Here is a 26,642-nt window from a genome sequence, read left to right as displayed (position 1 = left end):
TAATGAATATATTCATATGGCAAGAAAAAATTCTCATTGGTACCAAAGATAAAATACAGTCTATGATTTTAGAACCATCAATTGGGACTTCTCTATGTGAGAAAGTATGATATTGGAACCAATACTAAATTGGGCTAGCTGAAATTTACAATTGTTTCAGACCCATTTATTAGAACTATATTGACTAAAAAATATTTGAAGTCCTATAAGAGAATATTATATTTTAATGGACAGCTTGAAGTGCATTTAAATACCCATATAATTAAAATGATGTATTTTACTAAAATTACTCTGATTTAACTATTAACCTGGTTACATCTACTAGAATATGGTTTCTTATGTCAGTTTAAGTAGCTTTATGTATTTGAAATTAATAACAAAAAAGAAAGACACAAACAAAAACTAGATATGAGATCTGAGGATGCAAAGCTTTGCTGCCTCCTTGCCTCTTTTCTCTCCCTCCCTTTCCCCATACAGCTCAGACAGCCATTTTTTGTAGTTGTTGTGTTAAGCAGTGAAGTATTAAAAATACATTGTTTTCACTGTAGTATTTCTAAACTTAGAAAGGAGAACTAACTTCCTCCCAGTCAACTCGCTCATTACCAGGAAAACTTAGAATTCAAAAGAATCAACCATCCCTCCTCTCCACTTCTCTAGTCATTAAAGTTGCATGTTTTGCACTGAATTGGGTTATCAGAAGCAATATGACATGTTCTTTCGTGGCTAACAGAGAAAATAAATCAGATAACATGTCCTTTATTTCAGTAAAATTTATAGGTCTTAAGTATCAGTGAGGTAGAGTTGCCAGAGTTAGCAAATAAAAATCTAGAACACCCAGTTAAATTTGAGTTATTTCTAATTGCCTATACATATGTAAACTGAAATAAAATAAAATGTTGCAAGAGACATATGAATACTAAAACATTAATTGTGGCTAATCTGAAATAATTATGTTTTATACTTGTTTAACTATATTTATTATATGTGATTTGGCGCTTCGTAATAGTTCCTTGCTTTACAGAACTTCCTTACACAATTCGTTACAGTTAGTGCCTCTGTTTCTTTACCTCAAAACATAGCTTCTGCACATCTAACTTATTCTGTTCTTTGTTCATTGAAAATTATGCTCAATATTAGCATTATAGACCAGTTTATTGACTATATATTGGCACTCTGAGAATTGCTCTTCAAATTTGATTTGTTCAAGCACAAAATACCATGTTTCATGGTATAACTTATTTTTTCCACACTTCAGGATTACATTGAATTTCTTGATCAACTTCTTGAAATATTATTTTCTGGCCAAAACAAACAAACAAACAAAAACCATGTTGTCATCAAATTTTATCATCTTCTTCAACCCTAATATGAGTTTCCTAAAATTTGCTTTTGTTTCTGAAATTGCTTTTGGAAGGGTCTTCACATGAGAAAAAAAGTATTACAAAAGCAAAGGGAAATTTGTTCTGGTTTTGATTACTTGTACCCACAGTTGCCATAAAAGGTGAGGCATTTATATCTTTGATAATCTCTATAATAGTTAATGGAACTGTTACATTTTCAAATTATGCAAGTAGATTTTTACCTGGCACTTCTCATTTTCCTCCAAGGAAGAGTTGAAATTGTAAGGGAGGAACAGTCTCTCTCAAATCAAGCCTGAGCTGATCTTGCATGAGGTTTAAAGAAATCCAGCCTGGAGAGGCTGGTGGGTTCCAGAGGTGAGAGTGTAGGGGACTCAGGATGTGAGCTGTGCCCCTGGTCACTGGAGTTAGCTGACTTTCAGAAGCACTGTCCCTGGGGTGAAGACTGGCAGATTGGCTGTCGTCTATAAGTGAGGGGCTGTCACTGACAGGCTGACTTTCAGGAGCTGGAGCTGTCATTGATTGGCTGATCTTCAGGAGCGCAGTGACTGGAGCGAGGCTGTTGCTGACCAGCTGCTTTTCAGAAGCACAACACAAGTGAGGCTATCAGGGATTGGCTGATTTTCAGAGCAAGTGCACTGATGTGAAGTTATCGCTCATTCACAGCTGGAAACTTGTTCACTCCTTGGGACTCAGGCCAGAGAGCGATCTTTTCCTTTCTTGAGGGTGAAAAGATGTACTTTTAATTTTTCTCAGTCCCCTCTTTTGGCCTCCCGTCAGCAGACCCTTTGGGAAAGACCAGAAGAGGTTGTTCAAATTTTTGTGTGTAGAGGCAAGATTGTCAGCTAGGTAAATGACTGAAGCACCAATTACCATGGCAGAAAAATAGCTCTACGAGCCAGTTTTTGTAATTTATTGGTAAAGGCTGAGTCTGGGACATTTAGGGCTTCCTGATAAAGTCAACATAGGACACAAGACAAAACTCATTAAATACAGGGCGTATCCTGTACATGCAGATGTCTGTCACCCCTTCATAGGCCCTGACTACAGAGGATATGTTATCACTCCATGTTATCACTCTTGCCACATGGACAACCACGAGTAGAGCGAGCTAAAATGTTAAGATTAGGTCTGATTATTTAGCAAATGCAGTAGATGAGATCCTTGTCCGTGTCTACCCATCATTTCCAAATCTATTCATTAGACGCACGTCTGTGCTTTCTTGGAACTTAACATTTTCACACTTCGTGTTTCTCCTGAAGCACATGTGTTTGAGTGGAAGATTTCCAAGATGAAAATCTCCAAGATGACACTCCACAAGCTCACATTTGAAGTGCAGGAATACAGACATTACAATATCTGCAAGTTCTCTCTGCATGGTCTACATAGTGAAGGCTTGAGGGATGTCCAAAGATGTCATTCATCCTGAAACATATAAACATGAGGAAAGAGAAAGACCATTTGGTTCACCACATCGCATTGTTTTTGAAATCTAATTGTTGATTTAATGACCTCTCTCTTTTTTGCCTTAACTATTGCCTGGTAAGCTATTCCACATATTCATGATTCTCTGCATGGAAAAAAAAAAAAAGAAGAAGAAGAAGAAGAAGAAACACTTCCTGACATCTGTTCTGAATTTGTTTTTCTTTAATTTTCATTTATACCCTCTTGTTCTATCATCTGTGTTGGGCTCAAAATAGGAAACCATGTTGACATTTTCCAAACCATTTAAATTTTATGTTCTTTAATTAAAATCCCCCTCTTAACTAGATAGACATCTAACCTGGTGGGTAGATGCTGTAATACTACATCTAAATGAAGACAATTTTTTAAAAGAATCTTCTCCCTCCTACAGAAAAAAAAATAGAGATCTTGAAGTTATAGTATTTCTGTGTCATCCAAAGCCAAAGGAGATTCACATACTTTTATTTTTGCCCTAAACTTGCCTGAAACTGTTTGAAATAGTAATATAGAGCTTCATGTCCCACAGCACCGGCACCACAGGCCGCTTGTTGTAAGCTGTTTTTTTGTTGTTTTGGGGCAATAGTATTTGTGTTGGTCAGAAACCGTGGCTATGCAGACTAATTCCAAATTTCTCAGCTCATATATCCTGTTCACAACCTTGAAAGCTAATATAAGCTCCTCTACTCTAAACCATTGCATAAACTACATAAATAAAAGAGGCCTGTATTTTTTTATGAGATATAGGGGCCATATCAAACTTAAGTAGAAACAAGTAAAGGGCTCTCTTCAGGTGAGATTCTTAATGATGTTGGAACCAATGTGTTCAAGACTAAATTATTTAAAAACAGAGTCATGAACCTCATTCTGTTTAATATCTGTAGGCCCCTCCCTAGGATTCTAGAAGACTGCCTTGCAAATAACTGATGTTCCATGGTTTTTCTTATTTTATTGTTTAGATCGGCATATATACCTTGTGTATGATAAAGAATGGCAGAATATCTGAGAAAAAAATTAAATTCAGAATATCTGAAAATCTGAGAAATGTTTGAGAAAAAATTTACAATTCAGAATATCTGAGAAAAAATTTAAAATTCAGAAATGTGATCAAAATATATTTGTTTTTAAGTACTATGCTAGAAATTAGACTTATAGTAGCAAACCGAGCAGATCTGGTACCTGCCGTCATGGAAACTTATTTTCTAGGATGAAGCTAGACAATAAACAATAAAACCAACAAATACATGCAGTGAATCATAATGAGCTCTATGAAGGAAAAATTGGAATATTATAAAAGATTAATTAGGAAGCTCAAACATTAGATTTGGTTGTCCAGGAAGACTGCACCAAGTCTATGACACGTACGGTAAGACCTGAAGGATACAGTAAGAGGAACAGTGTTCCCAGAGGAAGGAACAGCAGGTGTGTGATGATGCTCTGTTGTCAAGGCACTGTCCCACTCCCCACTCTCTACAGTGGGAGCAGAAGCTGGGAATGATGCTATTTCTTAGGATCCTTTTTCCCATGAGGTTCCCGGTTTGCCAACAAGAGAAACCTACATGGATCTGGAAGCAGAAGTGGCGCTGACTCCACAGCTGTCTAGAGCTGGACACAGCCAGACCTGGAAGTGGAGGTGGGCTTCACAGAGGGTACTGGGCAGGCAGTGTGGGTACACCTGTCTGGCTGATGCAGACTGCGGCAGTTGGTGGGAGTTTTCAAAGGAGCTCTTGAAAATTGTAGCAGTTTCCTGGCAAGCCTGTGGGAACAACCACCATTGGCCTTTCCGGCTAAGGTCCCAGTGTCTGTTCTCATCTTTCAACTGGAGTGCACCTGACCTTTTCTCCCATGCTCTGCCAGTGTTCATGTAAGCCTAATGCTCATAGTAAACCCCGTTTTCCCAGAATACTCACCATAACTCAACTCACGTTGACATGGCATGGGAAAGTCTTAAGGAGGGAAGGCCCTCGGCATGGTCAAAGAGGTCAATACCAGTGAGATACAAAACAATATTGCCTTAGAAATAATTCTGGGAAAACCCCTCATTATAGCAGGTCCACTAGCACTGGGCATTTGGGAGTTTGTGTACATGTTTCCGCCCACCACACATGTTTTCTGTTTTTGTAAGCTGTAAAGATCCAACAAGCTTGAGAAGTTCAGATATTGTTGGTCTTTCTCCACTCTGATCATTCTGGAAACAGGCGATATGTTAAGTAGAAACAAAAACCTTGCTCTTCACTACCTCTAATGGTATTGTTCGAGCTCTGGAATGGGCTCTGAGATACACTGGGAACGTACACCATGTCAAGGAAACTGTTCCACTATTCTCGAAGCCCTGACACGGCAGGATGTTGATTATTTAGAAATTACAAATTAGATTCCCATTAAAATACATATAATTAAGTGATTAAATATGGGGAAGTAATGTCCTGCAAAATATTTACAGTCTGCTAACCATAAGCAAATTGTTTGTTTAAAAAAACAAGCACACAAACATAGTCCTCCTGTCTAGGATGGACTAAGATCATAGATCAGAGGATTTTTGTTTGTTTTTAATCAACTCTAAGTCTGACTTTTTTCCAATAAGATTGGGTTTTCAAAGGTACCCAGCTCAGGGGATGACAGACAGAGCAACTGATGATCCTGTCCCTCTAATGATGATTCGCGTTCCCCTGATGGGAACCCGAACTCTGCTAAGCCATGAGGTCAATCATCACAATCTTTGGTTTTTGTTTCTCAAGACATAGAAATTATGAGATACTTGTTTCTATTTTTATAATTAAGATATAATTTATGTATAGTGAAATTCTCCCTTCCAATGTACAGTTTGTACATTTGGACAGTACAGCACAATCAAGACAGTATCTCCACCATACTTGGCCTCCCCACCCTTGCAAATAACTTTTTTTTGCAAGGACTTTAATAGGTGGATCTGAAACATGAATCGAAAGTCGTCTTTGGAAGAGTGTGCTGAGGCAATTCCCCATCCCGTCCAATAGTCTCTCAAGGTTTCCAATGCAGGAAGACAAATGGATGACGTTCAGAATTTCAGCAGGCGTGTCTGCCCAGCCCTGGCATCACACAGACCAGGGTCTACACCTGATCCTACCAAATTGCCCAGTGAGTTCTTGGGAAAATCCACTGGAGTTACTAATTGTTAGTTTTCTCATCTGAAAAACCTCATGGGGACAATGATGCCTATGACACAGTGCTACTGAGAGCAGTAAACGCAGAGTGAGGTGTTTCACACGTAGGAGGCACGGAGTCAGTGGTACCCCCGGCACTCAAGACTTATCCCTAGTGAGTCCAGTGTTTACCAGGGGTGGACTGAATCCTGCATCCTCAAGTCTGGGTGCCTCCATTGCATCTGGAAAGAAGTATGAAAGGAAAGAATGCCACCACTCAGACATGGACATGTGACGGAAGAAGGGGAAAGAAGAGCTAGCCAGCACATCTGGCCTTTAAAGCTTGCACCGTTTATCAATCTATTCACATAAAACATGATAAGGTGACTTCTTTTTATTTCATCTTTTTCTCTCATTTCAATCTTGGAGCTTTATTGTCCTCTTGCATTTGGTTTTCTTGGTATAATTACTTACTCTTTCTGAACTGCCTGTCCTTTCAAAGTGCTTACTTTGTGCTGTCACAGAAGTACACATTTTTGGCCAAAGTGATGGAATTTGCAGCCAAATGAAAAAGAATATGTGCAATTAATGAAAAAACAGCAATGGACTATAATTTACAGATTATTTGGCAGGAGCTAAAAGAGTGAGACATGGCCCACTTTGTTCTCAGCCCTGGTTCCTGTAAAGTCTTCTTTCCATTTTATGCAAATAATGTAACAGAGAAAGGAAAACTAGGGATTATAAGTGTGGGAGAATTTCACAATGCCCTTTCACCCAAAGGGACAAATATTTGATGATCTACAACAAGATCCCGCCATGCCTATTACATGCCCCCAAATGCTACCATATTGAACTAATTCCTCCCTAATTGCTCTGTTGCAAACATAATTTTCCATGTAATTAAAAAAATTTGCACAGCATCTTCAAAGATGTTATACAAACTAAACAAGTAACTGGATATTAAGGTAAGCTTTCAAGGAATTTGGAGTTTGGGGTCATTTGACACCCATTGAGTTGGATGGAAGAAACATATATACACTCTTCCAGGGTCTCTGAAAATGATCTTGCCATAAGAAACATTGTATATATGGGTTTCTTTGCTCTGATTGTAGGGAATAAGTTAGTGAGAAAAGAAACCATATATCCTATGAAGTGAAGGAAAGAGCAAAGATTTATGTCATCAGAAAGATTTCAGCCTCTGCTTCATTGCTTATAATTTCATTACTTAGTGTAAGTTGTTTAACCCATCTGAGCCTCAATTTCCTTCCTGGTCTATAAAATGAGCCTACTAGATGTTCATCAAATGTCACACTGGATACATAGACAGGGCCAGATTGTCCAGCACCCTGCAATGCTTGGATTTTATTCTTAGCACACTGGGACACCATTGAACTCATAAGGAGAAAAATAATGTTTCCTCACTACATTCTCAGTAGACTTCTGGATTGGTTAAGGCTTTCTGATTCAAAACAAAAGGATTTAATTCTGGCTAAATGAAGAAATCTGAAGGGATAAAACCTCTGAAAAACTTGCTCTTAGAAAAGCTCTCTGAGCATCTCAGCAGCAGGAAGGAGCTGATCCTCAGCCTCCAATAGTCCCGGTTCTTGTCACCCTTGCTCAAGATTCCAGTTTGGGAGTCAGCATCTGAGTGCTTAGCTTGGATCACACACAAACCCCTCGGCAGAAGTGTGGGGCCGGGGTGGATCCTCAACCTCTAGCTCCACCAAGGTTAATGCAATGGAGGAAAAACTGTTCTGAAGGGACGATGATGATGTCTTCACCAAAATCAGGACTTTGATCCTCAAAGGGCATAAAAAGCAACCCCAACTCCACCACAGTTACTGGTTTGGGGGAATCAAGAGTGGAAGAGATGAGATTAGTTAGAATTGGCTGCAGCGACCCAGGCGGGAGCCAGAGGTGGCCTGGACCAGACACAGCAGTGCAGGGAAGGACATGAGAAGAGCCCTGAAATCGAGTTTAGGTGTAGAACGAGCAGCACTTGCTGATGGGCTCCATGTCTGGGTTAAGAAGAGGGGAAGAATAAAGCTTTTAGGTTGAGGATGGCACTCAATGGACTCGATGATCTGTGATTCATCCTCATCTATCACCAGGACTGCCTTATTAAAGGAAAGAATAGATGCATATGGCATAGAACATGCTGCGCTTAATATATGCATATAGGGAACACAGATATGCACGATGCATATGGGCCATAGCATCTGCAAATCTATTTTAATAAGCACTTTTATTAAGCTTAAAAACAGCCTTCTTATATATTTTTTTAGTTTGATGAACATATTTTAAATTATTTCTTGACTCAATGGAGCATTTTTTAATTTATACATATTTTGAGGTCTTCTTTTCTTTCTTTCTCTCTCTCTCTGTTTGTTTTTACTTAATGGAACCCTAATCCAATTTCCCTGGGCACCGGCCCTCTGCGTGCCCCCACCCCTTGGTAAAACACAAAGCTCAACAGGCAGCGTGAGAAAGAGTGATGGAGGGAGGGGAGGGCACCGTTCCTTTCAAAACTAAAAATATCTTCTCAAATTCTAGGATATTGGTTCACTCCTCCTCGAGACTATTAGAATGAGTTTCAAAAGTTCAGAGACTATTTTGGTCGGAAGCCTGAAGTTCTTCGAAATAACAGCGAGCAGCTGCTCCTCTCCGCTCTTTCCAGCTATAAATACAGGGCACTCGGAGACATTTTTGAGTCAGCCACAGAGGGTGTGAGCACTTATTTTCTTTTAAATTTTTCTTCCATTGTGTCATATTTCTCTATAAAGCAGAGGTGGGAAATTAATAGGCCCAGTGGAAATCAAGTTTCATTTCCCACCCCCCCCCCCCCACCACCACCACAGGAGAAGGAGCCTTATCTGCCTTATTGTTCGGCTTTGGGAAGCTCTGATGTCCCATTGAAAGAGGAAGGTAAAACCTCTCTAGATCACCCTCTGTACTCTGTACTCGGGGATTCCTCAAGGTTCCCAGAACATCGACGTGACAGTGGGGAGAAGTCAGGGCTCTGGGGTCTGTGGTAACTGAAATCTTACCCTTGTTCCCACATCTATCAGCTGGGTCACTCAGAGGCGATCCTAGGTCTTGAAGATTCTTTCTCGGAGGCAATGGAGCTGAGGACGCCACCTCCCAGGAGGGTGATGGGAACGAACGTGGCCACCTATGTGAGAGCATCCCCTGGGCCACGTGACACCTGGTAAGGGTGGAACTGAACACATATTATGCTCCTTACCCTTTTCTCCATGTATGTGAGAAGTAGTGGAATACACAAGCGCGTCTTGGTGTACATGTAGGCCCTGTGCCCATCAGGAATGCTGACTGCTCTCTGTTTAAGACCTCTTATTATAACAGGGGGGCCATAGCTGGACAGAACAGATGCCCTCAAGAAGCCACAGGGCCCACGAGCAGGTGGACACCACTCTCAGGGAGCCCCGCTGGGCTGGTGCAGCGGGCCCAGCCCTCGCCGTGTGGTCTGTACCACACGTGCTTTCGTTCACACTTCAGAGTTGACTCTGGTTGGGCTACCCTGAGTGGCATGGCCTCTGCCCCACTGTAGAGCATCCTTCCTGGTCACCAGCAGGGCGTTGTGCCCCAAACACAAGGAAGGCCTTCTCTGGAGCTGTTTTTAGGGAAGCCAGGCCTCGTGGGACTGGTGAAAGTCAGTTTATAAAGCTTCTCCTAGGGGCTGCTTCGGAGAGCCTTCAGGTTTCCTGTAAATCCTGCAAGGTGGAGTTACTTCCCTCCCAAGGCAGGTAGAGAGAGTCACCCTCTTCCTCCTTCAGCTTACTGCCAGCAAACCCACCTGCCATCAGGGTCACTGTCCTGGGAATGGCATAATTCCGTTTTCTCTTGGAAGACAATATAGGAAAGCTGTTAGGAGCACGGACTCTGAGTCAGACCAACAGGTTGGAAGCATGATTTTGCCATTTGCTAGCTGTGTGACCCCAGGGAACCAGCTTAACCTCTCTGTACCTCTGTGTCCTCCTCTGTAAATGGCATAAGAACAAGACCCATCTCATAGGGTTGTTATGGAAATGAAGCAAGTGAATGAATGTAAGGTACTTAGGAGAGTGAATAACATACAACGAATGTTGGCTATTAGTGTGTTATTTATTTAATTTCAGAGAAAGCTACAGGGACTAATAACCCTGGTTTGAAGTTTTTCTTTCTTATCAAGTTGATGTGAGCATATTTTATTAAGAAAAGCATTATGACAACATGGGATAATGTAGTAAGGAAAAGGCAGCCCAGCCTCCTTCCTGTTACCCATTGCTGTGGAAATAGTGGACACCGATCTTACTATTCCTAATTACATTTTACAGAAACAATTGTCTAGGTGGGCCTTGGTCAAAGTCGGCTGTGCGGATTCACAAAGCAGGAGATGACAGTCCTGAACTTTCCAACTGCCCACGCTGCGAAACCACGACCTCGGCCCGTACCTCCCACCCCTTCCCTGCTCCCGGCCAGATTTTCAGAGAAGTGTCTACTGCAGTGGCCCAGCGCGCTGTGAGGCTCAGCCCCGGCGCGGTGCGGTGGCTAACAGTGACTGCATACTTTCTGGTCATATTTCTAGGAACAAACAAAAAATGGCGGGAGGGGGGGAGAAGAAAACAAGAAGGAAAAAAATGGCATCAAAATGCCGAGAATGCAGGCGTTCAAGGTCTTCGGGCTGTAACCCCAGCGAGAGTCTGGGATCCCCATTTCCTCGGTGCCCCTCCAGGCTCCTGATGAATCTCCACTAAGTCAAGCTACTCGCACAGCCCAGCGACCCCTCGCTTCCACATATCCCTGGCTCACAACAGCACTTTCATTTCTTCTTTTGTTTATTTATCCATCTCTTCCCAGGTCACCACATCCCAGAAGGGGCAAGCCGAGGCAACAAGCTGAGTTATCCATGCAGCCAATAGGGACCTTACACAGACAACACCGGCATGGTGTGCATGGGTGACCCCAGGGAGGCACAGTCACTTCGCATTTACAAGATACTACAATAGCTAAAAGCAGCCACTGAAATAATGAGAAAGAGCTGAATTTTTTTCATAGTCAATATTCGAAGTAAAAGTATGTATTCAAACTAAAAGAGGCTACAAACTCCTCATGTGGGAATTCCACTTTTTTCTACTGCCCACAAGAGTGAGCACTCATAAGGTAGGTTATGGAAGCGACAGAAAATTTTTAAAAACCACGTTCTATTTACACATGTGAGCTAAGGGCGTGTGGAATTGTCCATTTTGAAGCTGAAGCCATCTGAACAAGTTGAATTCTGTCTTGGCATCACTGGGAAGCCATGGATGGGTGACATTATCAGAAGTACATGTTAGTAGAATCCTGTGGCTCTCATTACGTTATAAAATGTCATTAATGTGATAACAAGAAGGTGCATCCCATTGTCAGCTTTGTATCAATCTGAGTGAGGGCACAAATTCCCTTTAAATTCTCTTTAATGCCGCCTCTTTAGACTTTAATGCTAGCCTCTCTCCTATCCCTGCAGGAACCGTGAGCCCACAGCAGGGAGAAGCGGCTTTCAGCAGCTGCCAAACACATTTCTGGACAGGCCACCTCACCCTCGGCAGGGGACATCTGGAGAGCAGCCTTTCATCTGTCAGCCTCTGCATGTCTGGCTACCTGCAAGGGGCCTGGAGCCTAGGGTGTGTGTGTGGCTGAAGCCTGGCTCTTGTGCCCAGCTGGGCGCCAGCAGTGCTAGGCAGTGAGGGAAATTTCCTTGCTTCCAGCAGCAACATCTGTTCTGGGAAGCCTTTGTCCATTCCTCTCTGAGATGCACGCATGGCTCCAGCCAGCCTGGAGGAGTGGTCTAATCAATGACAATGCCTGCAATCTGACAGGTGCGGGTCCCCCAGTGGACCACCTCCTGTGGCTTGGGACCAAAGCATTCCAGGAGCAAAAAACTGCCTGTCATGAGCTTGCCACCTGGCTCTGGGGTGTGTGGCATCAAAAAGAAACAATGCATTATTCACCGATTCCACAAGAGCAGACACTTGCAAAGGGGGCATCCTTTGCTCTCAGGAGATGTGAGCTAAAGATGGATGGCCCTGTCTCACTGGGCAACAATGTGGCCTCCCCTCACTCACAGCTAACCCCGGCCATGCCCTCAGGTTATGATAGTCTCCTGCTCTTTTGATGGAGGGAGCTTTTGCCCTAGAAATATAGAAATAATTTTTGGCCATGCAGGAAGGTTAAAGTGGTTTAAAAAATGGAGAGAAACATTGCCTCGTCTGTCCATTTATAAGCCCTCAAAGGTCTATTGTGTGGTTAAAGAAGACATAGGTGAAGTGTGTATATATAAGTATATTCATGTCTGTTTTGTAAGTGCACAAAAAAGACCTAAAAGAACACAGAATGCACTGCAAGCAGAGGTCAATCCTGGGTAGAGAAGGGAATCAAGAGGGTTGCTGATGGTGGTCCTCTACATTCTTCCCTACACAATCTATATTCTTTGCTTCCAGTATAATATAATGTGCATATTGAAAATTATTACTAGATGATGGCATGGATGCTTGGCTCATTCAAATGAGATTATGAAGCAAAAGGAATATGAGTCTCTGATTTGGGAAACTCTGTGTTGAATTTCTACCCCTCCCCATTCATCCAGAGGTACAGTGAGCTGGGCTGTCCTTGACTTGGAGCCAAGTCTAGGTGTGAGCATAGCTCTACCACTAGTAGGTGGCATGTAGACTTTGAGCCTTACCTTCCTCCTCAGTAAAATGGAAATAATAAAATGTACTTCACAGGTCTGTTACCATGGGTTAAATACCATAGCTCAGTTTTCTGGTGCCAAAGAGTGTTTCTGCCAGAGTTGCCAGTGTTGCCATAAAGCACTGCCACCCTCCCAGCCCCACTGTTCAGTGAGGGCCACACACACCTTCACATCGGTTCCTCACACAATGCACCGCAGCCCACCTGGCTCATGCTGATTTTCCCAGCAGTCCCCGAGGGATGCGAAGGCAATGTCTCTTTCTTCTCTCTGTTTCTGCAGAGCCTAATTCAGTGTGGGAAACATATTCATTAACAAATAAGGACTACAGACTAAGTGACTATGTCAATGGATGATTAAAAGAGTAGACAAAGAAATCTACCAGTGAATCAATCAAACATTCAGGTCTACATGTTTAAAAGACTATTATCCTTTAAAAACATGCCTTTCCTTTATGGAAGATGAAGATGCTGATGAGGATGGTGGCTGCAAACATTTATTGAACCCACACCAGGATCCAAAAAAGTGTTCTAAGAGCTTTATGTGGCTTAAGTCACTCAATCCTACCCACTTTCCATGAAGACATATTCTCAGTGTCTTCATTTTGTAGATGAGGAAACGTTCAAGGCTTCTCAAGTGACAGAGCCAGGGTTAGCACCAAGGCAGCCTGACTTCCCTGCCAAAGCTCTTACTCCTTACAGTGCATCTCACTTTATGTCATCTTTCTCTGTGTAGTCCCTAAGGGTAAGAAGAAATGAGCTGGAATCGGCTGGGCGCGGTGGCTCAAGCCTGTAATCCCAGCACTTTGGGAGACCGAGGTGGGTGGATCACGAGGTCAGGAGTTCGAGACCGGCCTGACCAACATGGTGAAACGCCGCCTCTACTAAAAATACAAAAATTAGCCGGGCATGGTGGTGCTTCCCTGTAATCCCAGCTACTCAGGAGGCTGAGGCAGGAGAATCACTTGAACCCAGGAGGCAGAGGTTGCAGTGAGCCAACATTGCACCACTCCATGGGCAACAGACCGAGACTCCATCTCAAAAAAAAAAAAAAAAAGAAAGAAAGAAAGAAAAAAGAAAAGAAAGAAATGAGCTGGAATCTGGCCTGAATAAGGAAAGTGAATCTCTTTGCCTTGGCAAACTCAAGTTGGAGTTGACCATAGATACCTTTCAACCAGGGTTGTTGAGGATGACCCTCAGGAATGATTGCTTGGGTCAATGCTGCAGATGTGCAGCCTGATTCTAAAACGGGTCAGGAGATGGAAGGTTCTCCAGGCCCTGTCCCTCTAAGGTGGAGAATAAATGCTTGACCTCGACCATCAGGCGCAGACAACACTCTCTCTCCCTCACATCGGATGCTTGCAATTTCTTTGAGAACAGCAGGGAGTTCAGCCGCACAATGCAATTCTGTCATAAATCTTGCTAATTCAGATTGGGTAGGGCATTAGTCATTAAGCACTGGTAAATGACCAATTTTCTATCACAGCTGCTTGCAGCTATATTTGAATGCAGAACAGGGGCTTTCAGACCCACGTAGCAATGAAATTTGCAGTTTCTGGTGGTAATATTCGAGTGGCATCAGACCTCCTTAATGACCAATTTGGACAGAAATCTTGGCAACTTCTGGTTCCTCTCTGGACAACTAAGGAGAAGCAATTGTCATTTAATTTCAGGGACTGACTTTTTCAACTCTTGTAAACTTTCTTTCTTCTTCACGATAACTTGGAAGCAAGAGTCGGCATTTTCACACACTGCTGTCTTCCCCTAGGGCCAGGTAGGAAGTGATTGGGAAACATGGAGGCAACTTGGGAAAGGAAAAGGGAGCAATCTGGTGCATAGAGATGGGCACGCATACAATTATCTGATGATCAGAATGTTAATAAAAAGATTCCTATTTTGACCAGCGTGTCACTTGATGGGAGAAAAAAAATGTGCTTTCTCTGAAGAATGGAATGAAATTACCCACACTGAGAAGAAAAACTGCCTTCCCGCCTGTGGGTGAGGTAGGCCAGTAAACACGGTTTCACCTTCTACCACTCCTCCTCCCAGGAAGGCACGAGAAACTATTTTCTACCGAACTGCATTTGTTAGATAAAATTTATTTTCCCATGAGATGAAACACTGCATGGTGGTTAAAGCAGGGATAAAGAGTTGGACCAGTGGTTCTCAACTGGGGTGGTTCAGCCCCCAGGGATGTTTTTGGTTGTCACAAATGGGGACGGTGACAAACTCCTGAAGATGTCCAGTGAGTAGAGGCCAAGAAGGCTGTTATGTACTCTACAAGGCACAGGGCAGCTCCCTCTCTCTGTTTTTATCTCTCTCTCTCTCTCTCTCTCTCTCTCTCTCACACACACACACACACACACACACATACCCCCCAGAGAATCATCCAGTCCAAAATGAACAGTGCTAACTTGAGAAGCCTCTAGGAAGAAGAGCCTGGTTCATATCCCAGCTTTACTCCTTACGAGCTGTGTGATCGGGGGAGCGCATTCCTTGACATTGCTAAGCCTCCGTTTTCTTACCCTGAAAACACTGAGTGTTAGAGGACTTCCCTCTCAGAGTTGCTGTGAAGGATAGAGGACATAATGAAAGTCAAGGAGGGCTTAGTACAATGTCAGGCAACCAACTGCATGTCTCGCAGAGGCAGGTACTTATAAATATTTGTTGAATGAGGAAACAAGACTTATCACACTAGGCTAAGCACACAACAAAGAAACTTGGAGTATCAGTTATATTGCCTTCCCAAGGGTGAATCGATACTGTGCGAAAGCCTCTGGATTCTGGTTGCCAGTTTTCAGCTTCTGACGCTTATGCCCCTGGAGGAATCAGGACCTTCCCTTCTATCTAACTGGAGTCAAAAGCAGAGGAACTCATTTCCTAACACCAAGCCCTTGTCCATTTGGTATTCTAACAGGGACTTTGGTAACTGCTTTTAGGAAGTTGATGGGGGCAAGAGCTCATCGAAACCAGCAAAGCTGTGGGCCGCAGAGCATCCAATGGTCTCTCTGCTGCCAACGTTGTCCTTGAAGCACTCACCAAGGCCCCAGTACCACACATACTTCCCCAGTGTTCGAAAGAAAAACTAACTCATAAGCAACCTGAGAAGACACCTGAGTCTTGAGGGAATAGAAAGGGCATCTTATAAGGTTGTTCACTGTGATGTTATTTATCACAAAAGAAAAGTAATGGACACAACAGACACAGCCAACAAAAGAATTGATGAAGTAAATCATATCAGTAGCTATTCTGAAAACTATTTTTTACACAGGCCACTATTCATTACACATTTATGAATAAAACACATATTTATTATGATTTGAAATTTGTAAAAACAATTATAGAGATATAGAAACATGAATAAATGATATGCAAATAGAGGATAGGATGGCTAGATAGATAGAAACATAGATGACAAGAGACATGGTCATATGTAAATAAACGAATGTATAGAGATTACTAGTAGTTATTTGGGGATGATGAGATAATGGGATTCGTATGTTCTTCTTTAGACTTTTTGGTATTTTCTAAATTTCCTACAAAATGAGCACATGCTACTTTTACAATTGGAAAAGAAAGAATTGAGGCATAATTATTATGCTATTGGAAAAAGTCCTCCTGTGGACATGGAGTTGGAAAATGTGTATTTCCTCCTCATTTTCTGGAGGATATTGGGATGAGGTAAACAAGTGATCTCCGAGAGAGGAAGGGCATGAGGAGGGAAGAGAGAGACAGTGAGGAAAACGATAAAGAAAAAAGCAACAAACAAACATAAAACCAAACCAAAGTGCGTATGATCAAAATAAATGGATGCTAGTCTTGGCTGTCCTGGTTCCCAGCTGTGTAGCCCTCAGCAAAAAGTTCCTCCTCGTTGGGATTAAGAATAGCACTGTTCACTTTGTCGTTAAGCTTGAAGGAGGATTTCAGAAATGCCAAGTAAACTGGAAAGTGCTGCCTACCACATAAATGTTCACTTATTAGGTTAGAAGTGTTATTTCTTGGACACAGTCTAATGAAGAAACCTGAGAGCTGGGTTCAAATTCAGGCTCTGTCCTGTGTTAGGGATATGACCCTGACCCAGTCACTTCATTGCTTTAGGCCTCAGTTTCCCTATTTAAAAAATTTGATCATTATCACCCAATTCACTAAATATGATATGTTCAAAGCCACTGTATATAAAAAGAACTATGTTCTTTAAATCAGCATACCTTAAATTTTTACTTTTAGGTCAAAGATGATATTTCTGAAATGAAGATCTACAGTGACTACGTTTAATAGGCATGTTCAAAATCTTTACAATAAAAAAACACAAATATCATATACATGTGAACACAAACAGTAAAATATATCATGTAAATGTGTCTAACCCCTTGATCGAATAATACCTGCAAATGTACTTTAACACAAAGGCCCGGGGAGCTGCTGCATTGATTACAGATTGTAAAACCCTACATACAGAAAGTCGTAGGGTTTTACAATTCAAATTAAGGCAGATTATCTGAGATGTACACTGATAATCATGTGACTAGAACATGATATACAGAAAATCCAGGTGGTCTCTGAAAGCCTGGGACATCAAGGAGCAAAGTGTAGATGATCTCAGATCAGCTTTTTCCAAAGATGCCAGAAGGAAAAAGATGACAGGCAGGTGTTTATGGAACAAGCAGAATGAAATTTGTGTTTCTGATCATCAGATATGTTCTAGAACGCGGAGGTGGGAAAATGACAATGGCTTAGTCCCCATGTTTGCAGGCCTCCTCTTCACGGAAGGGCAATGAGGCTGTCCCCAAAGATACTTCAGAAGCTCAAGAACAATGTGCATGTAAACAATGTGTCCTGCTGGCTCCAAACTAATGTGGAAATAAATCACAGCCACTTTGAACATTGTTATTAAATACTGTGAGACTCCAGGACACCCAGCACTCCGTCCGCAGGGCCACCTTTCCTAGCAAAATCTCCAGAAGCTCGTGGGTGATTTTTAGTGTTCAAAGTCACCCTGGAAGCTCCCATCTCATTGTTGGGGCTGGAAGCCAGAAATACTCCTTGCAGTAGAGGAATTGTCATGACCTCCAAAGCCAGTTCCTTCCAAGGCATCCCGGGGGGATGCATCTGAACCCCAAACTCCTGCTCTAAGCCATACTTTATTGGACCAGACACTGTGGTTCTCTTCAAGCAGAGACAGAGAACAATGTTGCCCACAGAAGCTACCTCCACATGCATACCATACCGACACCAGCCTGGGCTCCCAGGAGAGCTGCTTCTGAGAAGGTTTAGGCACTCACCTCCTCCTAGATGGCAATCTACATTGTCCTCGTAATGGCAGATTCTCCATGGGACTGGCCCACTGGTTGTCTCTCTATATCCCATGGTACTTGTATTTCAGGAGGCTCATCAGACTCTTCTTCCAGGAAGCCTTGGTCAGAGCCACCCTGGGCTGGCTTGCAGTGTACCAAGCACCATGCTAAGACAAGCAGTAAGTTTTAATAACTGAGCCTTGGGAGTAAGGTTGGGCTTTCAGTTCCTGCTTTCTCAAAGGATCCTGGAGCTGTGCTGTGCACATCTGCTCACCTGCACTCCTTCTCCCCCGACCCATCACAGGTCAGTGCTGTCTCGCACAGGAGAAGGTGCTGGCGTCACCTGACGTCCTCCCCAGGTAGATTCACAGGAGCTCTGCGTTCAGTGATCATGTGACAAGGATCAGGAATTTCAAAGAGGAATTTCAGCATCGCCTGCACTGAAATAATCAAGTCAGACCTCACAAGGAACAGCAGGTCGGGCAGAACGTTAAGTGTCAGGCAGCAAGAGAGCCCACACGCAGAGCACACAGCCTGGGACTGAACCAGAAGAAGGTGCGCCATTGAGGACTTAGCAAGGGGAGTAGCTCACAATGAGGCGAGAAACGACTATTTCTAGTCAGGTCCAACAACCTCCCTGAAGGAATCACAAAGTCGTTCTAAATATCTGGACTATAGAAATCCAAATTTCGTCTCCATCCTTTGGAGCTAAATTTCTGACGCCCCTTTCAACAAGATGAGAACCTGCCACTTTGGTCGGAACCAGGCCTGGGCCTCACTGTGAAGGCTGAACGAGGATGACCAGAGCCGGGACCTTGGACACACTGGGAAGTGACCTTCCAACAATGTGTCAGGCCCAGGGGAAGGAGGAAAGAAAGCAGCCAGGGGGAGGCCTTGGGGCAGTAAAGAGATGGACATGGAGGCTATTCAAAGCAGGTGAGAGACTCAAGGCGTGACAAGACAGGCCTGAGGTTCAAGGTGGATCTGTTAAGGTCTGTGGTTACAGCCCACTGCCTCAGATGAGGGAGGATGCTACTGAAGGATGTGAAACTTTTTAGGGAACTACCATGCAGGTTTTCCCTCGACCATCCCTTGATTGACCTTACCATTCTCCTTTCAGGTAAACTGAAAAACAAAACCATTACAGAGGGATACTCACTCTCCACTCTGGTGCATATTCATATTTCTTCTAGACCCTTCTCACAGGATCCCAGATAGGGAAATAACTTCAGACAAAACTTGGAACAAGGCTCCTATCTTCACATAGTGGCCCAGCAGCACATAGGTAAGTCGCCTGAGACCCAGAGAAGTCAAGATTGTTTGTCTAAGAAATCTAATAACTGGCTGGGAGCGGGGGCTCACCCCTGTAATCCCAGCACTTTGAGAGGCTGAGGCAGATGAATCATGAGGTCAGGAGTTCAAGACCAGCCTGGCCAACGTGGTGAAACCCCGTCTCTACTAAAAATACAAAAAAATTAACTGGGTATAGTGGCAGGTGCTTGTAATTCCAGCTACTCGGGAGGCTGAGGCAGGAGAATCCCTTGAACTCAGGAGGAGAAGGTTGCAGTGAGCCAAGATCGCACCACTGCACTCTAGCCAGGGTGACAGTGTGAGATGCTATCTCAATTAAAAACAAAAACAAAAAACAGGAAACAAAAAAAGGAAATCTAATAACCCAAGTCTGCTAGGACAATTTTCTTTACACCACATGCCAGTGTTTCTTCCTCCCAGAAAATGTACCTGACCAACAATTAGACTGTAAAGAGCTACCTGAAACCCCCAGCCCTATTCTCTTATTTCTCATTGTATCCATTAAGGGGTTGAATCTGTGAAATCAAAATATCCTAGCATTAAGAGAAAGGGAAGGCAGATCTTAATCTCAACAAGATTTCAAGTAGTAAGTAGTCCCTAATAATCCCTAGGCTACATGCTTTAAAAGCTAGACATAAGTTCTCCGGCTCTTGGACTCCTTCACATTAAGGAAGTTTCTATCCCTAACTTCTACGACTTCTCCCTTTCTAGGAAGAGTTGGAAGTTACCAATGGGATCAGGAAACCCACACCCACATCTAACACTTGCTTCTCTCCAACTCTTTGGAAAAAATCTTACACGTACAACTAATCCACGAAGACTTTTGATTTCCCTTCCCTGGGATAGAATTGGGATGTAGAAGACAAAGGGGACCAGTTCGTCTAACAGTCTATGAAATCCTGTAATTTGGAGATAAACTGGATGCTAATTTCTCCAAATTTTGGCTCCTGATAATCACAGCTAAATTTTGAAATGCAAAACTAAGCTATGACTAATGCTTTTCTCTCTGACTTTCTCTAATAAGAACACTGTTAGTAGAAGCAGGGGAGAAACATGCAAAGAAGGAATTTTAAAATCACAGAATTTTATTTCAAATACTACCCTCAATGCTCTTGTGTAGACTGCACTGTCATGAATTTTGTATTTTTGCGTGTTCTAATGATCTCCATAAATAGAAGTTGAGGAAGATTCTAATCTCCTTGAAATAAGGAGTTCCAGCAGAGAGAGTTTAAGAGTCAGTCTGACCAAAAGTCAAGCTTCAGTTTCAACATTTGTGAGTTCTGTGGCCTTTGACTAATTGTTTACTCCAAACTACAATTTCCACAACCGTAGAATGAGTCATAATTGATTTTGCATTTTTATGAAGATTAGAGATAATATATTCAATGCATTGATGTGTAGGTAGATTGATAATCACTAGTCGTCTTCTTTCTCATGTTTTATGAATTCCCTGAAGACTCAAACCTAGTCTCATCATTCACCTCTTGAGACCCTAAAGAAACATTCTTACTGGATTTGTTGGTGGTGCTTTTCTTCTTAGATTGTATTGTGCCTGAAAAACTCCAGACTTGACAAATTCACCTAAACCTGCTGAGCACAATTTTTTACCAAATATCCTTTTGATGACACTGTTACAGAAAACATGGTCGTTCAGTTTCAAGGGGTAAAATGTGTCCCTTTCAATAAGAAGAACTGTCTGAGGCCCTCTCTAGGACTGGCTCTGCATGTGTTGAATGATCCACACCAATAACAGGATCTGGTTCTAGCAGGTCTCCTCCACTTCTATGGAAGAAACCCACCCACTACCCTTGTCATTCAGCATCTGTTCTCTGAGTCAGGGTAGAGAGCTGTTACTCCATGGGGACAGTCACAATACTTCTCCCAGCCTCCCTGGGACCCTCCATTGTGCCCCACTAAATGCTAACAGACTCAGATTTCTGTCAACACCGTCCTTACTCTCATGTAGTTCACCTGCTCCCCAGGACCCAGGAAGTAACAGCCTAGCTCTCGAGCTAGACACTGAAAGCCAACACCTGTTCACAACTCATCCTAACTCAAGTTCCTACTATTTCCCCTTCTGGCAGCTTACACTCTTGCCCCAGTCCTTAGCTCAGGCTCAACATTTCCTTTCTTTTCATTCTGGATTCGAATCCTAATAAAAGATGAAGATGCAGTTCAAACGCCTCTTCTCCTTGAAGCCTGGCTTTCCTCTACAGTTCTAAATAGGCCGTTCTCTTCTTCCCTTCCACAGAAATGGGCTCAACCTGTCTGTGGCCCTGGTCACTACGTGTCTAACAACACAGTGGACTCACACTTCCATCGTCTCAACCCCGATGGTCTGGAAGGAGCTGAAGGTAGATTTCATGTATGAGTCTGTGGCCCTGCTGGGATCACATGGCATCCTGAAAGACTGTTGGATGTTTAACATTATAGGCATTGGGACAAATGCCTATAACAAATCCAAAACCAAACCATTCTGATTTATTTTTAAATTAATTTTCCAGTATATATATACCATGAGTATAGTAACAGATGTTCCTTGTATATTCTAAAATGTATACTCATTAACTATATGTAAATTCAATTGTTTTTAAATTGTTTCCTGCCCCAGTCCCTCAATATTATGTCATTCTTGGCCATTCCTAAAGGCCCGCCCTCACCCCATTAACCAGAGGTTAAAGGTCAAGGACAAGGTGAGGATTTCTGCCACATACATTACTTCATAATTTATATTTCTTGGTAACAATTTAAAGTGGTTTTTATCTTACATAATGAAACGGATGTAAATATTAAAACTCCCACAGAATCAAAGCAGCCTTGTCTTCAAAAACACATCCACCAAGAACCCTTTAATTCGGAACTTAGGTTACACAGTAAGTGATTAAATGATAATAACTAATATTTCTTATTCTTCATCTTAACCATTTTCACGGAGGCTTAATTTGATGGCACCTTGGGGTGCCTTGTTGGTATCTTAAACTATTTCTCTAGCTACTATAGAATGAGCATTAATCGTGGAATCAAAGCTTGTGGTAAGCTTTATAATTCATCAGTGGTGCTTTTCCCTAGGAATTCAGCTAAGAAAGGATATTTAGTGAATGAATTAACCTGTTCTCACACTAGTATAAAGACATACCTGAGACTGGGTAATTTATAAAGAAAAGAAGTTTAATTGACTCACGGTTCTGCAGGCTGTACAGGAAGCATAGAAGCTTCTGCTTCAGTGGTGGCCTCGGGGAGCTTCCAATCGTGGTGGAACGCAAAGAGGGAGCATGTGTTTTACATAGAGGAGCTTCCAATCGTGGTGGAAGGCAAAGAGGGAGCAGGTGTTTTACATAGAGGAGCTTCCAATCGTGGTGGAAGGCAAAGAGGGAGCAGGTGTTTTACATAGAGGAGCAGGAGCAAGACAGAGCAGGGAGGGGCCACACGCTTTTAAACAACCAGATCTCACGAGAACTCACTATCACCAGAACAGCACCAAGAGGAAAATCCACCCCCAAAATCGCCTCCCACCAGCCTCCAACTTTAACACGGGGGATTACAATTCCATACGAGATTTGGGCAGGGACACAGATCCAAACCATGTCAGTGAGGAATAATGACTCATTTGTGCAGAGTAAACAGGCTTCATTACAAGTTCTGCTATATTGAACTTCAACCGGTTTTGATGGTATGACTGTTCCCACTGGAAACGAAGTCTGCTCCAGGTTCTTGGCCCAAATCTTACAATTAACAAGTTGTAGAAATGATATTTGAATCCAGGTCTGTTATTCCTCTGCTTTTCCTATGACCCTGGTTGGCCTTCCTAATTAAAGCCATAAATCTGAGTATGTCAGGGAAGTTGCTTTACTTCTGAAGTCTAATCTGTTTCTTGCACTGTTTCTGCATTCTTCCCTCAACCTTGTTAAGGGGAACAGAAAGACTTCTGCCTACTTCAGTGTATCTCTGATGAGAAATGAGAACTTTGCTCCAATCCTCTCTGAAATGAGAATACTCCAGCCAGTGTGCACGTGCAGTTACACTGCTGAGAGATCATCCCAGCTCCCTCACGGTGTGAAAAGCAATTTCACACAGGCCTGTCTCCACGCAGCCTGCTCCATGGATTAGCCAGAGAGAAAACACCTGCCTGTGAAAACATCGTCCCGTGCGGCCGGCGGTCATTAGACACAAAATGGGTGCGATCCACTCGAAGCCGTGTGAGGAATCCAGCTGCCCCTGGAAAACCTGTTTGCAAATGGTCACCTGCTTTGCATTGTCCACTTGGTGAGTTTTCTGCATCCGCTCTTTAAATACGACCAACACGTATAGCAGCATCATTTTGTAAAACACCGTAAGAAAAGATGAAGAAGCGATTGCCCGCCCTACCTCTGCTGCTCCAGGCCCGCTGCCTTGGGCTGGGATCCGGAGAGGCGGTGATGAGACCTTACCTTCCTTCTCCCCAGCCACACGTCCTCCCCCACCTGACCATCCAAATCCCATCTACCGAGGATGAATGGGACCCAAGAGGCATATTTCTAAAGTGCTGCTAAAAGAGGTATTTATAATGGATGGAATTTTCATAATTGCTCTATGTAGGTCTGTTTAAGATATGAAAAAGCTGTTTGAGTTTCATTTGGCGACAGAAGCTGGAGCAATAGAAACCCTCTTAGGTCACTTCATCTATCCCTCTGCCAGCACCTCTTGTATATTGGTCTTTTTAAATGAAACAAGTGGCTGCTACCGCCCGGGAAACTCATTCCGCTGTCTAATAAAGTGCCACAGGGAAAAATGTTCCCTAGTTTCCAACTGAAATGCCCCTCTTCCAACTTGATTCTTCACTAACTCACTCTCAGTCAAAGGAGATTTCCCCATAAAATGATTTTTCCTTACCGCACACATGTCTGACACTTTAGGACAAAACTTCAGCTGAGCCTGGCAGGACCGGGGGTGGGGGCAGGCAGAAGGTGCTGCTCCAACTGCCATCGATCTGTCAGAGTGGCTGCAATACCAGGGATGTGGCCTGGCAAGGCAGCATCACCTGAGGACGGACTCGTTCCCAGCAAGGACTCCTCCAAGGAAACTAGGCTTGTTTTTCTGAAAATTAACTCTGAAATAAAGGGTCTTGCACGTGTCTAAGGTTTTACTCCCCAGCATGTTGGCTGGGGCCCGGATGCATCCACATCCGCTGGGGCTTGTTAGAAATGTAGACGCCACCAGGCACAGCAGCTCAGCCTGTAATCTCAGCACTTTGGGAGGCCAAAGGGCGTGGATTACCTCAGGTCAGGAGTTCAAGACCAGCCTGGCCAACATGACAAAACCCTGTCTCCACTAAAAATACAAAAATTTGCTGGCTGTGGTGGCAGGTGCCTGTAATCCCAGCTACTCAGGAGGGTGAGGCAGGAGAAACACTTCAACCCAGGAGGTGGAGGTTGCAGTGAGCTGAGATCGAGCCACTGCACTCCAGCGTGGTGACAGAGCCAGACTCCTTATCAGGATAAAAAAAAAAAAAAAAGGAGAGAAAGAAATGTGGACTCTCAGGTCCCACCTCACAACTACTGAATCTGAATCTGCATTTTATCCTGACTGCAGTGGAATCACTTGGGGAGCTTTAGAAATTCTGGATGTCTGAACCCCCTGCCAGAAATTCTCATTTAATTGGTGTGACATGTGGCTATGCATGGGGATTTTTAAAAGCTCTAATATTCAGCAAAGTGTGAATATAAAGCAAACTGCTTTAAGACACACCTTCACCTTGCAAAGTTCCTCTAGTAGCCCACCAACCACATCAACCTCCTTGAGCTCACACTGGATGCACCCTGCTGAACACCCCCTGGCTTTAGCCCACTTTGCACGAGGAAGCACAGTGGAGGCTGCTGGGGGCTCCAGCCTGGCCCTGCCTTTTAGAGCTGTGCCGCCTTGGCAAGCTTCCTCACTCACAGAGGCACACTTATCTTTTAAATTAGATTAATAGTATCCCCTGTCTTTCCAGGCTGGAGTGCGGGTGAAATGAGAAATGCAAAAATATGACAGGCTGGACAAACCCTCTTACCTCTCCTCTGCCTTAAGAACTATTGAACTCACACTCAAAACAAAATCCATAAACCAAAATTGTCCCAAAAGGGAAGGAGGAGGGATTGACTGTCAGCCAGTATAGAACTTCAGTCAACTTCTGAAAGATGACATGGCTGGACACTCATCAACAATTGAACCATCAGACGAAACTGATGTGGAGAATACCCACAGGGAGATGGGGGGATGCAACCTCATCCTCCAAGAACATCCTCCTGGAGGTACTGGGCTGAGGGTCCACAGGACCAGGGAGATGGTGGGATGCAACCTCATCCTCCAAGAACATCCTCCTGGAGGTGCCGGGCTGAGGGTCCACAGGGCCAGGGAGATGGTGGGATGCAACCTCATCCTCCAAGAACATCCTCCTGGAGGTGCCGGGCTGAGGGTCCACAGGGCCAGGGAGATGGTGGGATGCAACCTCATCCTCCAAGAACATCCCTGGAGGTGCCGGGCTGAGGGTCCACAGGACCAGGGAGATGGGATGCAACCTCATCCTCCAAGAACATCCTCCTGGAGGTGCCGGGCTGAGGGTCCACAGGACCAGGGAGATGGGATGCAACCTCATCCTCCAAGAACATCCTCCTGGAGGTGCCGGGCTGAGGGTCCACAGGACCAGGAGGGGCATGAGAATTGGAACTGGATATTAACGACAGAGCCCACCTCCTCACCCAGCCTGCCAGGGAGAAGCTGTCAGAGTGGGTTCACTTGTCCTCCCAATCTCTTCTCATGTGGATGATCAGTCGGATTGCCATGTCTCATGCTGGTACCTGTTGTTGGACTTGTCATGCAATTCTGAGACCCTCATCTGTTTCCCACTATATAGCGACCTCCTGGAGAACATAATAAAGCTGTTGTCATCCTGCTAAGCCCACATCTCCATAGTCCACTCACATAATGTGTGTTGAAGCAAAGTGATTTTTAAAATTTGTCTTTCATCCCCACTCACAGCCTGGAAGCTTTACTCCTGCCCAGTACATAAAGCATGCGAAATTGGGGCTGCTTTTTCTCAAACATCTAGCTTCCACACTCTTCTTCTGGCTCTACTATTCATACGTGCCATCCCTACATGCCAGAAATCCTACTTTTTAGCCATGCCAAATACAAAAACTCAAAGTAAAGGGGTATTTTGCAAATATCCAAACCATAGCATAAGGGAATAGCTAGCCAGTCATTTCCCACAAGGTGGCATTTTCTTTGTAAATTATTCTCTATCCTTAGTTTGCTCCTTCCTGGTTTAGAAACCTTAATTTATCATCATCAAAATAGAAAGGCTGTATCTTTTGTGACAGTCTCACATTAACCAAGCAAGCAAGACTGATTTATAA

The 26,642-nt window shown here is 43.4% G+C and overlaps 1 long non-coding RNA gene across 1 annotated transcript in view; it reads right to left on the bottom strand.

Moving 5' to 3' along the window:
- The window catches only part of LOC102129836 (uncharacterized), a 58,862-nt gene that overhangs the window by 22,874 nt on the left and 9,346 nt on the right, over nucleotides 1-26,642 (bottom strand). The gene's annotated exons all lie outside the window — the stretch shown is intronic.

This window comes from Macaca fascicularis, chromosome 13 (assembly GCF_037993035.2).
Source record: "Macaca fascicularis isolate 582-1 chromosome 13, T2T-MFA8v1.1".
Taxonomy (NCBI): Eukaryota; Metazoa; Chordata; class Mammalia; order Primates; family Cercopithecidae; genus Macaca; species Macaca fascicularis.
This window is presented reverse-complemented; position numbering and strand designations above follow the sequence as displayed.